We start from the raw sequence: 18,346 nt of genomic DNA on the forward strand, positions 1-18,346 counted from the left end.
GCAACCTTACTGATAAGATTGTGGTAATTGCAGGGGACTTTAACACTCCACTTACAGAAATGGATAGATCATCTAGACACACGGTCAATAAAGAAACAAGGGCCCTGAATGATACATTGGATCAGATGGACTTGACAGACATATTTAGAACTCTGTACCCAAAGCAACAGAATATACTTTCTTCTCGAGTGCACATGGAACATTCTCCAAGACAGACCACATACTGGGTGACAAAACAATACTTAATAAGTATAAAATAAATGAGATCATACCATGCACACTTTCAGACCACAATGGTATGAAACTTGAAATCAACCACAGGAAAAAGTCTGGGAGACTTCCAAAACCATGGAGGTTAAAGAACATCTTACTAAAGAATGAACGGGTCAGCCAGGAAATTAGAGAAGAAATTTAAAAATATATGGAAATAAAATGAAAATACAACAATCCAAACACTTTGGGATGCAGCAAAGGCAGTCCTGAGAGGAAAATACATTGCAATCCAGGCCTATCTCAAGAAACAAGAAAAATCCCAAATACAAAATCTAACAGCACACCTAAAGGAAATAGAAGCAGAACAGCAAAGACACCCTAAATCCAGCAGAAGAAGACAAATAATAAAGATCAGAGCAGATATAAACAATATAGAATCTAAAAAAACTGTAGAGCAGATCAACGAGACCAAGAGTTGGTTTTTTGAAAAAATAAACAAAATTGATAAACCTCTAGCCAGGCTTCTCAAAAAGAAAAGGGAGATGACCCAAATAGATAAAATCTTGAATGAAAATGGAATTATTGCAACCAATCCCTCAGAGATACAAGCAATTATCAGGGAATACTATGAAAAATCATATGCCAACAAACTGGACAACCTGGAAGAAATGGACAAATTCCTAAACACCCACACGCTTCCAAAACTCAATCAGGAGGAAATAGAAAGCTTGAACAGACCCATAACCAGCGAAGAAATTGAATCAGTCATCAAAAATCTCCCAACAAATAAGAGTCCAGGACCAGATGGCTTCCCAGGGGAGTTCTACCAGACGTTTAAAGCAGAGATAATACCTATCCTTCTCAAGCTATTCCAAAAAATAGAAAGGGAAGGAAAACTTCCAGACTCATTCTATGAAGCCAGTATTACTTTGATTCCTACACCAGACAGAGACCCAGTAAAAAAAAAAAAAAAAAGAACTACAGGCCAATATCCCTGATGAATATAGATGCAAAAATTCTCAATAAGATACTAGCAAATTGAATTCAACAGCATATAAAAAGAATTATTCACCATGATCAAGTGGGATTCATTCCTGGGATGCAGGGCTGGTTCAACATTCACAAATCAATCAATGTGATGCATCACATTAATAAAAGAAAAGATAAGAACTGTATGATCCTGTCAATCGATGCAGAAAAGGCCTTTGACAAAATTCAGTATCCTTTCTTAATAAAAACCCTCGAGAAAGTCGGGATAGAAGGAACGTACTTAAAGATCATAAAAGCCATTTATGAAAAGCCCACAGCTAACATCATCCTCAACGGGGAAAAACTGAGAGCTTTTTCCCTGAGATCAGGAACACGACAGGGATGTCCACTCTCACCGCTGCTGTTTAACATAGTGTTGGAAGTGCTAGCATCAGCAATCAGACAACAAAAGGAAATCAAAGGCATCAAAATTGGCAAAGATGAAGTTAAGCTTTCACTTTTTGCAGATGACATGATATTATACATGGAAAATCCGATAGACTCCACCAGAAGTCTGCTAGGACTGATACATGAATTTAGCAAAGTTGCAGGATACAAAATCAATGTACAGAAATCAGTTGCATTCGTATACACTAATAATGAAGCAACAGAAAGACAAATAAAGAAACTGATCCCATTCACAATTGCACCAAGAATCTTAAAATACCTAGGAATAAACCAAACCAAAGATGTAAAAGATCTGTATGCTGAAAACTATAGAAAGCTTATGAAGGAAATTGAAGAAGATATAAAGAAATGGAAAAACATTCCATGCTCATGGATTGGAAGAATAAATATTGTCAAAATGTCAATACTACCCAAAGCTATCTACACATTCAATGCAATCCCAATCAAAATTGCACCAGCATTCTTTTCGAAACTAGAACAAGCAATCCTAAAATTCATATGGAACCACAAAAGGCTCCGAATAGCCAAAGTAATTTTGAACAAGAAGACCAGAGCAGGAGGCATCACAATCCCAGACTTTAGCCTCTACTACAAAGCTGTCATCATCAAGACAGCATGGTATTGGCACAAAAACAGACACACAGACCAATGGAATAGAATAGAAACCACAGAACTAGACCCACAAACATATGGCCAACTAATCTTTGACAAAGCAGGAAAGAACATCCAATGGAAAAAAGACAGTCTCTTTAACAAATGGTGTTGGGAGAACTGGACAGCAACATGCAGAAGGTTGAAACTAGACCACTTTCTCACACCATTCACAAAAATAAACTCAAAATGGATAAAGGACCTGAATGTGAGACAGGAAACCATCAAAACCTTAGAGGAGAAAGCAGGAAAAGACCTCTCTGACCTCAGCTGTAGCAATTTCTTACTTGACACATCCCCAAAAGCAAGGGAATTAAAAGCAAAAATGTACTGGGACCTTATGAAGATAAAAAGCTTCTGCACAGCAAAGGAAACAACCAACAAAACTAAAAGGCAACCAACAGAATGGGAAAAGATATTTGCAAATGACATATCGGACAAAGGGCTAGTATCCAAAATCTATAAAGAGCTCACCAAACTCCACACCCGAAAAACAAATAATCCAGTGAAGAAATGGGCAGAAAACATGAATAGACACTTCTCTAAAGAAGACATCCGGATGGTCAACAGGCACATGAAAAGATGTTCAACGTCACTCCTCATCAGGGAAACACAAATCAAAACCACACTCAGATATCACCTCACGCCAGTCAGAGTGGCTAAAATGAACAAATCAGGAGACTATAGATGCTGGCGAGGATGTGGAGAAACGGGAACCCTCTTACACTGTTGGTGGGAATGCAAATTGGTGCAGCCGCTCTGGAAAACAGTGTGGAGGTCCTCAAAAAATTAAAAATAGACCTACCCTATGACCCAGCAATAGCACTGCTAGGAATTTACCCAAGGGATACAGGAGTACTGATGCATAGGGGCACTTGTACCCCAATGTTTATAGCAGCACTCTCAACAATAGCCAAATTATGGAAAGAGCCTAAATGTCCATCAACTGATGAATGGATAAAGAAATTGTGGTTTATATACACAATGGAGTATTACGTGGCAATGAGAAAGAATGAAATATGGCCCTTTGTAGCAACATGGATGGAACTGGAGAGTATTATGCTAAGTGAAATAAGCCATACAGAGAAAGACAGATACCATATGGTTTCACTCTTATGTGGATCTTGAGAAAGTTAACAGAAACCCATGGGGGAGGGGAAGGAAAAAAAAAAAGAGGTTAGAGTGGAAGAGAGCCAAAACATAAGAGACTCTTAAAAACTGAGAACAAACTGAGGGTTGATGGGGGGTGGGAGGGAGGAGAGGGTGGGTGATGGGTATTGAGGAGGGCACCTTTTGGGATGAGCACTGGGTGTTGTATGGAAACCAATTTGACAATAAACTTCATATATTGAAAAAAAACAAAATAAATGAGAAAGTGGAAATGACACTTTTAAAATATCATTTACAACAGCTTCAAAATATTAAATACTCAGGTAAAAATGTAGTGAGGTATGTACAAGATTTGTATGCTGAAACTGATAAAACCCTGCTGAGAGAAATTAAAATAGACCTAAAAAAATGGGGAATATACCATGTTCATTAATTAGAAAACTCAATATTATTAATATGTTAATTCTCCCCAATTTGACCTATAGATTCAACACTATCCCAATAATATTGCATCAGTCTTTTTCTTAAACACAGACAAGCTTTTCTAAAATTCATACAGACAGGCAAAGGAACTAAAATTGCCAAAACAACTTTGCGAAAGAAAAACAAAGCTGGAGAAGTTATACTACCTGACTCTATACTTATTATAAAGTTACTGTATCAAGACAGGATTGGACTGACATCAACATAAGTAAATGAAGGGAACTGAATGGAAAGTTCAAAAGCAGACCCACACATATTGTCAACTGACTTTTGAAAAACCTGCAAAAGCTTTTCAGTGAAAAAAGGATTTTCATCAAATGGTGCTAGAATAAATGGGTATCCAAATAAAAAAAAAATGAACTTTGATTACTACTTTCCATCATATCCAAAAACTAATTCAAGAGGGGTTACAGAAATACATGAAAGACCTAAAATTATAAAATTTCTAGAATAAATCATGGTAGAAAATCTTAGTGATTTGGGGTTAGGAAATGATTTCTCAGGTATAACACAAAAGCATAATCCATACACAGAAAATTTAAAAAATGAACTTCATCAAAATTAAGGACTTATTGGGGCACCTGGGTTGCTCAGTCAGTTAAGCGTCCGACTTCAGCTCAGGTCATGATCTTGCAGTTCCTGAGTTCTAGCCCCATGTTGGGCTCTGTGCAGACAGCTCAGAGCTTGGAGCCTGCTTCAGATTCTGTGTCTCCCTCTCTCTCTGCCCCTCCCCTGCTCACACTCTGTCTCTCTATCTCTCTCCAGAATAAATAAACATTAAAAAAAAAATTTAAGGACTTCTGCTTTCAAGAAACATGATTAAGAGAGTAGAAGGAAAGTTTTAGACTGGGGAAATATATTTGAAAACTACATATCTGATGAAGGGTTTATGTAAGTAATATATAAAGCACTCCCAAAGCTCAGTATAAGAAACAACTCAATAAAAAACTAGGCAAATAATATGAATAGACCAAAGAGAGCAAATTAATTGCAAACAAGTACATGAAAAACATTCATCATCATTACTTATTAGGGAAATCCAAATTAAAAACCATAAGGACATATTTCTACACACTTATATTTAAAATTAAAGGAACTAATCATACCAAGTACTAGCAAGGATATGGAGCAACTGGAACTCACATATAACACTCTCTGAGGGCAGTATCTGACTTGAATTCAGCTCACTATCTCTATTAGTAACAAGTTTAATGAATATTTATCAAAATAATAAAAAGTCGGTAATTTGTTAATAACTAACCAGCTCTCACAAAGTAGAACTGATTTCTGTCCCTAATCTAAGATAAAAATTCTCCAAGTCAAATGACATGTCTAAATCACTCTGGTATAAAAGTAAGAAATTATTAATGGATGCTTCTCTGGCCTATCCCCACCCCCTCAAATTTGATAATCTATGACAAAATTCTATTCCTTAAATCATCTTCTTATTTGGAAATGTTCAGTTAAAATGTGTAACTTCTGGGCGCCTGGGTGGCTCAGTCGGTTGAGTGTCTGACTTCGGCTCAGGTCATGATCTTGCTGTTGGTGGCTTCAAGCCCTGTGTCTGGCTCTGTGCTGACAGCTCAGAGCCTGGAGCCTGCTTCAGATTCTGTGTCTCCCTCGTTCTCTGCCCCTCCCCCACTCATTCTCTCCCTCTCTCTCTCTCTATCTCTCTCTCTCTGTCAAAAATAAATAAACATTTTTAAAAAATTTTAAATATTTAAAAAATTGTGTAACTTCTTATATAAAGAAAAAGACAAGCAGAGGCGAACAGGAAAAATGCAAAAAACAAGCCAAAAATAAAACCTTCCTTTATCATTTAAATTATGAAAACAAAGTCCTCCGGTCATTTTTTCCCTTCACAGCCCATGGTCCCTCTTGCCATTTCTGATACTTCAGTTGTTTTTTTCATGTATCCATTTAGAATGTTTCTACCATAGGGAACTGGCTAACATGCCCATGGTTGAAAGTTTAATAATTCAGAGCATCTTCTAGTTTTCACAGTGAGGATAAGAGTATCCTTTACTTAAATGTGGCTCATTAGCTATAACTTGGAAAACTTTTAATAGCCTTTTTGAGCCCACTTTCCAGTTACGAAATTCAATATTCCTATGTAGAGCAGTAAATGTTTTTTGTGAACAGGATCTCAAATTTTATTATCAGGATGGTGCATACACACAGGTGATGCCCACATGATTATTTTTTACCATCTGCACAGACAAGGAGGCTCCCTTTGCCTCAGGACCAAAGACAACTGCACACGCATCTTCTATTAGTTTCTTCTCTCTCTGAATTTAAGATGGGATAAAATTGATAATTTTTCACTTTGCTGGATATTTTGCTGCAAAAACTATTTATCATTCTGCAAATATATGTGTTTGGTGAATCCCTGAACTTGTTGCTGAGAGCTGCATATAGAAAATTAAACAGCTCTGCTTCCTACCCACTAAGAGATTATAATCAGTTACTGATATGAGTGTAGGCATTAAATTTACTCTGCAGAATTGGAATGTCAAGTATGAGGTATGGATTACAGAACTTCACCTAGCTGTCTGGCAGAAATAAAGCTCTTAAAATAATGAAAAATATTGGTGAAAAATCACCACGCAAATAATTCTAAAATGGGTTACTGATTTTTATCTCATGTTAGTTAAGAGAATATTGTGATATAATAAAAATAAACCTTGGAAGGTGATGTAGGGTACCAGTAAATATAAGATGCATGCCAATGGACCTTCTTAAAGAGGTGAAATGCATCTCTTCTTAGGAATATAATGATTTTAAGAACCAGATAAAAAGGTTTGTTGAATCCTGAAATTCTGCATAGGGGTAACTAATAGAGCAATGAAAGTTTTTGCTACCATTCACATATGAATTGCCTACAAAGCTTGGTCCTTTTGGAACAGTAGTAATCATACTTTTATTTATTTTTTTTTAACGTTTATTTATTTTTGAGACAGAGAGAGACAGAGCATGAACAGGGGAGGGACAGAGAGAGAGGGAGACACAGAATTGGAAGCAGACTCCAGGCTCTGAGCTGTCAGCCCAGAGCCCGACGCGGGGCTCGAACTCATGGACCGCGAGATCGTGACCTGAGCTGAAGTCGGATGCCCAACTGACTGAGCCACCCAGGCGCCCCAGTAATCATACTTTTAAATGAGCTGCATCTAAAGGGACAGAAACAATTAAATAATGTTAACAGATTACGAGTGAAAAACATGCCTAACCCCAGTTGAAACCACTTGTGTGCTAACGATTTCCATTATAGTGTTAATAGATTGCTAACATTTTGCATGTCTGCTCCACTCTGCATATGTTACAGAAAAGAGTTGTCAAAATGTCTAAGCTGTTAAGACAGATCTGTGTTGAATTCAAGGGGCTTGATTTGAGAATAAAGTGGTAGACCACGGACTACCATAGACACCACTCCGGTGGGCAAAGCCCTCGAATCCAAAAGCCTACAGCTGTTTAGTCTCACGATAAAATATAATGTTCCGCTGAGCAGCTAAGTCATCTACTTGGCTCCAAATGCGAGAGACGAAAGACCTACTTGCTGAACTCTGAAAAATAGAAATTTAGTTTTGAAGAGAGGTAGACTTGAGTGAGCCTAAATCCCTGAATGAGAAAGAGGAGGAGGACAAAAAAGAGTTATAATCATGGGGAGTCTTACCAAATTGGGGTGCTGTTGGCTGAGCTTTTGGAACTCCTGACTACTGACTTCACACCAGGAAGGGTTAGAATTCAAGCACAATTAACAGAGGTGGGGAAGGGGATACCAGCTTGTCATATTAGGCTGGGAATTAGATGAAATCCCCAAGTTCATCAGGGAGAAGTGACAAAGATGTATTTAAAATTTGCTAAACTCTTGGGAAGGTAAAGCCCTTTGAAAAGGATGAAAGAAATATGAAGGATGTATTTCTGCTTCTCTTTAAGAAAAGGATGAGTGTGGTATATCACCCTTAATTATTGTAGTCAGACTCCCTTGATTCACCTGGCAACAAATGACTTATCAGCCAGGGACTCTTAGTTGTTCATTAACATCAAGTTAGTGTATCAGTCTTTAATAAACTTAATGACTAATAACTCCACATTTGAACAGAGCTTTATAATTTGAAAACTATTTTTCACAATATTCTTTCCCTTTTCCTTTGAGACCTCAGAGCAGGGGTTGTCAGATTGCAACCATGACCCTAATCCGACCAGCCACCTGTTTTTATAAATATTTACTGGGACACGGCCATGCTCATTTTTTCACGTGGTGTCTCTCTATGGCTGCTTTTGTGCTACAAGAGCAGAGCTGAGTGGTGACAACAGAGACTAGATAGCCTGCAAAGTCTAAAGTATTTACTTTCTGGCTCTTTACAGTAAAAGTTAGCTGAGCTTCGCCCCACGGCTCTGTGTTGGTACCCTCTTTAAGTCACTTATCTTACTGGCCTTTGTTTTGTAATAGTATTTGTAATCGTACTATCATTTTCCAAAGTACTCGCTCTTTGAAGACAAAAGCTGTCTTTGACTGATCCTGTACCCACTGGAATACTTAAAACTGTAGATGATGAAAAAATATTAATTATTTTATTTGATTCTCTCACAAATTCTAGAATACTGAGATTCTTATATTTCAGACCTGGAAATGAAGTAAAATAAAGCAGTGGTTTGTCTCCTTCTAACATATAGCTGATTTTAAAATGCCAAATATTCCTTTTTTCCCTCCCTCCCTTTTTTCTTCCTCACGTACTTTTTTTAAAAAAAATTTTTTAATGTTTATTTATTTTTGAGAGAGACAGAGACAGAATGCGAGTGGGTTAGGGTCAGAGAGAGAGAGGGAGACACACAATCGGAAGTAGGCTCCAGATTCCGAGCTGTCAGCACAGAGCCCGACGCGGGTCTCAAACTCACGAGCCTTGAGATCACGACCTGAGCCAAAGTCGGACGCTCAACTGACTGAGCCACCCAGGCGCCCCTCTTTTTTTTCTTAATATCTACTTATTTTTGAGAGAGAGAAGACAGAGTGCAAGTAGGGGAGGAACAGAGAGAGAGGGAGACATAGAATCCAAAGCAGTCTCCAGGCTCTGAGCTGTCAGCCGAGAGCCCGATGTGGGGCTCAACTAACGAATGTCAGATCGTGACCTGAGCCGAAGTTGGACTCTTAACAGACTGAGCCACCCAGGTGCCCCTCAGATACATTTAAGAATGTATATTTTTTCTTTGTTTTCAAACATCATTGAACACAACACTTCTTTATGTTTTAAGACAATTTGTTGATGGTGGTGTACTAGAGCAATCAGAACTTACCAAGTCAATGTGTGATCAATATTTCATTATGCACCATGTATATGAACACTGCTTCTTTGGTTTATAGATGCAATATAGCTGCTGTAAATCAAGACCTTTCTCTGTCTCTATTCATAAACTAGTTAGACTCTTGAGAACAAGTATGTTGCCCATGGAGCCATTACTAGTAATGGTTAGCTATAAATCGGCTATAATGACATCAACATAGAAACTATGACATCTTCTCAGTAAAGCTAATCTTCCCATCTGAGAATCAGCTGTGCCTACAAGTCTTATATTCTTTCCCATCCTATCTCTCATCAGCATTTTTGGGCTCAGGGAAAAGTATGCCCAGCAGGGAAATTAAAAAAGATGGAGACCAAGTTTCTAAAATCTCTTCCAGAAAATAAAAGCAGAGGGAATACTTTCTAACTCATTATGTGAGGTCAGTATTTTACATATATATAAAACAAAATCAGAAAAGATAATACTAAGAAGGAAAATTACAGACTAATATCTGTCATGACCATAGATGCAAAAATCCTCAGCAAAATATTAATAAATCAAATCTAACGATGTATAAAAAGAATTATACACCAATTGGGATTTATTTGATGGATGCAAAGCTGGTTCAACATTTGAATATCTATTAGTATAATTTCCCACATCAACAGGTTAAAGAACAAAATCATATAATCATATGCAGAAAAAGGATCTGACAAAATTCAACACCCATTCATGGTAAAAATTCTCAATTAGGAACATTAGGAATAAAGGGGAGTTTTCCCAACATGATAAGCACCATCTACAGAAAATCTAAAACTAACCTTGTACTTAATGGTAAGGAAAGAAATGCTTCTCCCCTAAGATGAGAAGCCAGACAAAGATGTCCTCTCTGACTCTGCTGTTTAGAATCATACTGGAAGTGTAGCTAATAAGAAAAGAAAATGACATAAAAAGTATATAGATTAGAAGGAAGAATCAGGAAAACTAAAAGGCAACTGACAGAATGGGAAAAGATATTTGCAAATGACATATCAGATAAAGGGTTAGTATCCAAAATCTATAAAGAACTTATCAAACTCAACACCCAAAAAACAAATAATCCAGTGAAGAAATGGGCAAAAGACATGAATAGACATTTCTCCAAAGAAGACATCCAGATGGCAAAGAGACACATGAAAAAATGCTCAACATCACTCATCATCAGGGAAATACAAATCAAAACCACAATGAGATACCACCTCACACCTGTCAGAATGGCTAACATTAACAACTCAGGTAACAACAGATATTGGTGAGGATGTGGAGAAAGAAGCTCTCTTTTGCACCGCTAGTGGGAATGCAAACTGGTGCAGACACTCTGAAAAATAGTAGGGAGGTTCCTCAAAAAATTAAAAACAGAACTACCCTATAACCCAGCAATTCCACTACAAGGTATTTATCCAAGAGATACAGGTGTGCTGTTTCAAAGGGGCACATCCACCCCTAAGTTTATAGCAGTGCTATTGACAATAGCCAAAGTATGGAAAGAGCCCAAATGCCCACTGACGGATGAATGAATAAAGATGATACGGTGTATATATAAAATGGAGTATTCCTCGGCAATCAAAAAGAATGAAATCTTGCCATTTGCAACTACATGGATGGAACTAGAGGGTATCATGCTAAGTGAAATTAGTCAGAGAAAGACAAATATATGAATTCACTCATAAGAGGACTTTAAGATACAAAACAGATGAACATAAGGCAAGGGAAGCAAAAATAATATAAAAACAGGGAGGGGGACAAAGCATAAGAGACTTTAAATATGGAGAACAAACAGAGGGTTGCTGGAGGGGTTGTGGGAGGGGAGAGGGGCTAAATGAGTAAGGGGCATTAAGGAATCTACTCCTGAAATCATTGTTGCACTATATGCTAACTAACTTGGATGTAAATTTAAAAAAAAAAAAAAAAGGATGAAACAAAACTGTCTTATTTGAAGATATGATTGTCTTTTTAGAAACCATAAAAGGATAGAAAAAAACAGTAACTAATATACAATTGTAGTAAGATTACAGGATACAAGGTCAACATAGAAAAGTCAGTTTCCTTCCTATAATACTAACAATGAAAAAAATATAACTTGAAATTTAAAACATAATGCTAGGACCAAACACACACAAAAAACAAATACTTAGGTATAAATCTAATAAAATACGTGTAAGATTTTAACATATATCATATATAAGGGAAAACTGTAAAACCTTGATGAAAGAAATCAAAATATAAATAGATTTTTCATGTTCATGAGTAGGATGACATTAAGATAAACATTTTCCAAACTGACCTATAGATTTAATGCAATCCCAACCAAAATCCCCAACAGTTTATTTTATGGATAGCGACACAGTGATTCAAAAGTGTATATGAAAGACAAAAACCCAGAATGGCCAAAACAATACTGAAGAAGAATAAATTCAGGAGACTGACAACACCTGACTTCAAGACTTACTAGAAAAACATAATGATCAAGACAGTGTGTCCTTAGCAAGAGAATTGACAAATATATCAATGGAACAGAACAGAAAGTCCAGAAATAGACCCACATAAATATAGTGTTTGAAGTTTGACAAGAGCAAAGGCAAGTCAATAAAGAAAGAATAGTCTTTTCAACAAATGAAAAGTGCCAGAACTGGACTACATGCAAATAAAAACAAAAACCCAGAAACACAAACACAAAGTGATCTACATATAACCCTTTCACAAAAATTAGCTCAAGATGGATCAAAAACCTAAATGGAAAATACATAATTTCTAAAATATAAAAAGAGAAAATCCAGATGATTGAGTTGGTGATGGCTTTTTATATTTAATAAAAAAATTATAATTCATAAAAAATAAAATTGATAAATTGGACTTGATTAAAATTAAAAAATCTGCTCTATGAAAGACAGTATTGAGAGAGTGAAAAGACAAGCCACAGTCTGAGAGAAAATATTTGCCAAACACATAACTGATAAAGGAGTCGTGTTCAAAATATACAAAGAACTCTTAAAGTTACAAAATAAGGAAACAAAAGACCCAAGCAGAAAATGGGCCAAAGATCTGAACAGATATCTCACCAAAAAATATACAGATGATGAATAAGCATATGAAAAGATCTTTGATATCATATATTATCAGGGAATTGAAAATTAAAACAAGATACCACTACACATCTGTCAGAATGGCTAAAATCCAAAGCACATGCTGACAAGGATGTGGCACAAGAGGAACTCTCAGTCATCATTGCTGGTAGGAATGCAAAAATGGCATAGCCACTTTGGAAGATAGTCTAGCAGTTTCTTACAAAATCAAACAGAGATTTGCCTTATAATCCAACAATCGCACTCCTTAGTATTTACTCAAATTTAATGGAGACTACGTCTAGTCAAAACCTGCACACAAATGTTTATAGCAGCTTTACTCATAACTGCGAAAGATCAGAGATAACCAAGATGTCCTTCGATAACTAAATGGATAAGTTGTGGTATACGCATACAAGAAGTAATATTCAACAATTAAAAATAAAAAGCTATCAAGCTATGAAAAGACATGGAGGCAACTTGCTAAGTACAAGAAACTGGTCTGAAAAAAACTTGCCTTGTGCAAAAGGCAAAACTGGAGAAACGGTAAAAAGATCAGTATTGCCAGAGTTAAGGGGTAGAGAGCAAGGGATGAATAGGTGGATCATAGGACGTCTTTAGTATGGTGAAACTATACAACACTGTAGGGGTGGACACATGACATTGTGCATTTGCCAAAACCCAGAGAGCTGTAGAAGACAAAGAGTGAACCCTAATATGAACCGCGGTCATTAGTATGAAAACACACGATCAACACTGGTTTACCAATTGTACAAATATCCTCACACTTAGTGCAGCATGTTGACACTGGGAGACATTGGGGATGAGGGGTATATGGGAATTCTGCATTTTCTGCACAACTTCTCTATATAGGTAAAATTGCTCTAAAAATGAAAAATTATTCTAAAAATAGAGAAGTTTCTTCCCTAAGATCAGATGCCCACTCGCCTTTAGTTCTGACTTCCAAAATTCTGTCCTTGACAACCCCAACACTTGTTTCTGTACTGGCTCCTCCAGACAGCCTGGGGGACTTGCTAGCCCTTGCCCACCTAACCAGGCATCGGTCTTGACCTCGGGCTCTCCTGTCCAAACTTGTCTGGACGAGAAACTGTCATGACTTTCTTGGTAGGCCTCAAAATGATGACAAGTATGATCTGTGGTCCTGTTCTTTCTGACCCTCACGTTATGGGGCACCCAGAGATCTCACTGAACATGAATAAAGAATTATTAGTATTCAGGTCCCTGACCCCAAGATAGAGAGGCCTGATGCTTTCTCTTCTCTCTGGGGCTACAAAGAGGTTGTCCTTGGCTCCGGCAAATCTTGAACTAGTGCCAGGCTGTCTTGGCCCAGCCTTTCAGGGAGCATTGCCTGAGAAGTCACAAGATGTTCAAAAGTCAGTCAGAACTAAGTCAAAGAAAACCACGCTGGTATTCAAAAGATACTTTCCTCTCTCAGTGCTATGCTAACTGCCTGAGCTGTCTTGAGCAAGCCATATTTTCTTGTATAAATTTTAATCTTCAAGATCCCTTTCAGCTATTTTCCTTCATCCAGCAGCTCCGAGAAGTTCAGCATTTCATTCCCCCCACCCAGCTTAATTGAGATAAAACTGACATATAACCGTGTATAAGTTTAAGGTGTACGATGTGCTGATTTGATATACATACCCAACAAGTACATGAAAAGGTGTTCAATATCACTAATCATCAGAGAAATGCAAATCAAAACCACAACGAGATATCATCTTACACCTGTTTGAATGGCTAGTATCAAAAAGAGAAGAGATAACAAACAGAGGTGAGAATGTGGATACAAGGAAACCCTGGCACACGGCGGGAACGTAATTTGGTGAGCCACTATGGAAAACAGTATGGAGGTTCCTCAAAAAGTTAAAAGTAGAACTACAATATAATCTAGCAATCCTTCCCTCTCTCTCTGCCTCTCCCCCACTCATGCTCTGTCTCTGTCTCTCTCAAAAATAAATAAAACATTTAAAAAAATATATTCTAGCAATTCCATTTTGGGTACATATCCAAAGAAGATCTAATCATCATCTCAAACTGCACTCCCACTTTCATTACGGCATTATTCACAATAGCCAAGACATGGAAAGAACCTAAGTGTCCATCAGTGGATGAATGCATAAAGAAAATGGGTATGCATATATCAAAATATACAATGGGATATTATCTAGACAAAAAAAGAAGAAGAAAAACATCCTACCATTTGAGACAACATGGATAGATCTTACAAGTATCATGCTAAGTGAAGTAACTTCAGTGTTTTCTTAGCACATTTACCCTATTTGCCCCATAGACAACTCCTTACTCTAGCTTGCTTAGGTGAGCTTTCTTAAATAACTTATCATCAGACCCTTGTATGATCACTCACCCTTGAGTGATCACCTGCCCCTTTAAGGCTAAGTATGATTTCAGTTTAAATATATTTGTACACCACATCCTTTCAGAATTTTAAGTCAGCTTCTAAAATGAAAAATATAAAAATAGTAGTAAAATACAAATTAAAGGATAAAAAAACATAGCTAAAAAGAGCAGACAAATGCAGCAATAAGAAAACTCAACATTGCTTTTGGGATTGAACATAAAAACCACATAAACTTCCTGGTATCCCAGTCAAGGGAAGAATTGTGCACAAGAGTAGAAAGCATATACTTTCTACTTTTTATAATTTTCAGTGGGGGGAGCTCTTTTTTAGCCCCAACTTTGAATGAAATCTCTGATTTCAGAGTATTGTATAGCAGACACTGAATGGCATGATATACAACCTCCTTCATAGGAGTTTCATTGCAAATGCAAAAGTTATGCAACCACTTGTCTATATCTTCCTTCCAAAAATTAGAGACATAACAATTCATTATATGTTATTTTGCGGGGCGGGGGGAGGCTCAATGACTTAGCTCTCGTATTTTCTCAGTTAACTCAAGAATAAGTTGTAGAAAAACCAGAAGCAGTAAAAGATGATAGAAGACTTGAATTATCTTCCAGACATTTGGGCTGCTGACTATAAATAGCTGCAAGATAATCTAAGATTACAACCCCCAGAAAAAGTCTGGGGTAGTGCTAACTTGTGGTAACTTAGAATAGATCCAAAATATTTTGAGTACAGTAGAATAAGTGAAAGACTTGATATTTTATTATTCACATTAGGCATCTTAAGTTAGTTTTCTTGTTCATCTAGAAATCTATTTTACTTCTATTTATGATTATGGTCCAAAAGGGAATTATCAGGCAAAACCACCTTTTTCCTTAAGAAGAGGCTTTGCAAATATTTTAGCACTCAGAGTCAGTCTTTACTTAAACTATGATCTGCAATGGCAACTAAATACTGTATTGACTGTCTGGTTTGCCTTGGAGCAATGAGTTGTGCATGGAGAAGAGGAAAATGGGGAGTCTTTTTCCAGTGGGGTTTACAGTCTAGTTAAGGAAAAAGAATATACACCCATTAGACAAAAAGCCAATGGAAAATTAAGTTAAATTTGTAAGTTAAATGTCAAATGAATGCCTGCTTCAATTTCGTGTTACTTGAAAATGATTAAGCTACTCATCTGCGACTAACACTTGTCTTCAATGCAACAAAATATACAGTTATTATTCATTGCATAAAGGTGCAAAACACCGGGGTTGGCAACTGAGTTCTTCTGGATGGTGCCTGGGCCAGCTCACTGTGGCCTCTTTGCCCCCCACCGTCATTTATCATGGGGCATCAGGTAGTAAATAGTTTACTGGAGGTGGTCCCTCTAAGTATGAGCACTATATTCATCTAAAATGCTGCCCACTTTTGCCCATTCTTTTTAGGACTTCATATTATACCCAACTCTTTATAAATTAGTATCAATAATTCTTATATCATCTGCAACAAGGAATAACTGTAAGCAGAGGTTTATATGCAATCAGCTCTCTGATTTGGTACCTTCTTAGAAGATGTTTATAAATTAATTATTACAAGGCATCTTCTAATTTCCCAGTAGAGTGAAAAAGACAATCAATTATACAAGAATGGAGAGACAGAAACAACCCCTGAGGGCCACGGCAGTTGAGCAAAACTTGGGAGGGAAGGGGACTTTAGTTAAACTTGGAAGGAAGGAAGGAAGGAAGGAAGGAAGGAAGGAAGGAAGGAAGGAAGGAAGGAAAAAAGGAAGGGCGGGAGGGAGGGAGGGATTTAGTTAAGTCAGGGAGGAAGGGATGGTTTTAGTTAAGTCAGTTAACAGGGGACCAAGCAGTAGTGTAAGTTTTGTGAGAAGCTGGAACTACAGCCTCTAGGACATCGATTATCTTAATCCAGTTTTCACATTTGTATTGAGTTAGCAGAAAACTCTTCATTTAGAATCATCTAGTTTATCTCAGGTTCTACTTTCACCAAACCATGATATGTCATAATTTGCATCCCTTTCCTTGTCCCATGCTGAGTCCTGATTGTGATAAGGGGGGAGTGGGTGAACTGCAGTGGCTAGTGTTTTTATCAAAATTCTCCACCCTCCACATGACAACAGCTCACAAGCTTCATTGTCACAGTCTTGTCTTCCTGCAGTAGACGAAAAGTTTTTGCATGAAGGGCAGAAAAAATCCTCCCTATAAAAATTAAGAGTAACTTTTGTCTTAACTCATCAGGATGGATGAGCTGCTCAGCTTGGCATAGGGACTTCAAATTTCATCTTCTCTATACTCTTCAGGCTGCCACAGACTATAATAATGTGCATGCCTTCGACTTTATTTCCTTCAAGGTCAGTGATCAGTACACATTGGAAATGAACTCAAGAAATCTTGAGGAAGCAATTGAGTTTGGGAGAAATTTTCAGAATTCTAATACCCTACAACTGGTAATAATCCTGTGGCACTCGAAGCAAGAATTGAAACTTCATTCTGTTTTAATATGCAACATAACTAAATTTATCAGCTTTATTTTCTTTGCTGTTTTAGGGAATCCCACACATTTGACCTGGGTGGGGGGATGTGGGGGTGGTTGAGCAGGGATGACTAGAAAGGAGAACCATGCTTCAGTGATACACTTACCAGGCCCTAGGAAAGTTTTCCAAGAAAGGGACAGAGGCTGGGATAGAGCTAGAAGATGGTAGCCTTTGGAGACCTGGCTTGGAATCCTATTTCTACCACCCGTCATTGTATGACCTGGTACATGTGTGACTATTCTTATAAACTCAGGTAACCAATAACCTTAGGATCTTGGGGTATTTGTCACAGTTTCTAAACTTTCTTGGATGACTGTGACTATTCAAGACACAACACAAAAATGGCCAATTGTAGTCTCACAAGTTCAGGTACTTTGTCTTTGATAAATCATAACTGGAAAGGTTTTAGTTGTGATAATTCTAATGAGGTGTTGGTATTTCATCTTCCAACAAAGAATTTTCAAAATTTGTGGAATTTCAGATACTGGCAAATAAACAGGTTAAGGATAGAGGAGATCTGCCTGTGATCTTTCAAGTCATACCATGGTATTGTTGTGTAAACAGGAATCTTACTGGTTTAGAGATAAATACTAAAAGTTTTACAGATGAAATGAGAGAATGTCTGCAATCTGCTTTAAAATAATTTTTGAGGGAGAGAAAGGGAGTGGATGGGCACACAGATGAAACAGGATTTGCCAAGTATTGATAATTATTGAAGTTTTTGATGGGTACATGAAGACACATTTTACTATTCTCTCTAGGTTTACATATTTTTATAAATATCCATATAAAAAAGATTTCCAAAATTGCCCCTTACAGCAGATATAACAGAAACATAGGATGAAGCTTATTCTATAGATACAGCTCTATATCCCTTCCTGTCTTTCCTACCCATTATACTTGTTGACAGATTTAACTAATTAGAGGTAAATCAGACTTCGGGACCTAAAAGTTGTTGTAAAAGTTCCAAGAAAGCTTTTTGTCCAAAGTGTTAGAACTGAGAGTCAACCAACTATGTTCATTTTTTATATGGACCACAATAGCGAGCCACAAAAGGAGTAATGTCCACCCAGAAAATGAAGATGTTGAATTGGATGTTGGGCAATAAAAATCTGTGTCTATTAAAACAAAATATAAACTCATCAAGTTTGG

This window comes from Panthera tigris, chromosome B3 (genome assembly GCF_018350195.1).
Source record: "Panthera tigris isolate Pti1 chromosome B3, P.tigris_Pti1_mat1.1, whole genome shotgun sequence".
NCBI lineage: Eukaryota > Metazoa > Chordata > Mammalia > Carnivora > Felidae > Panthera > Panthera tigris.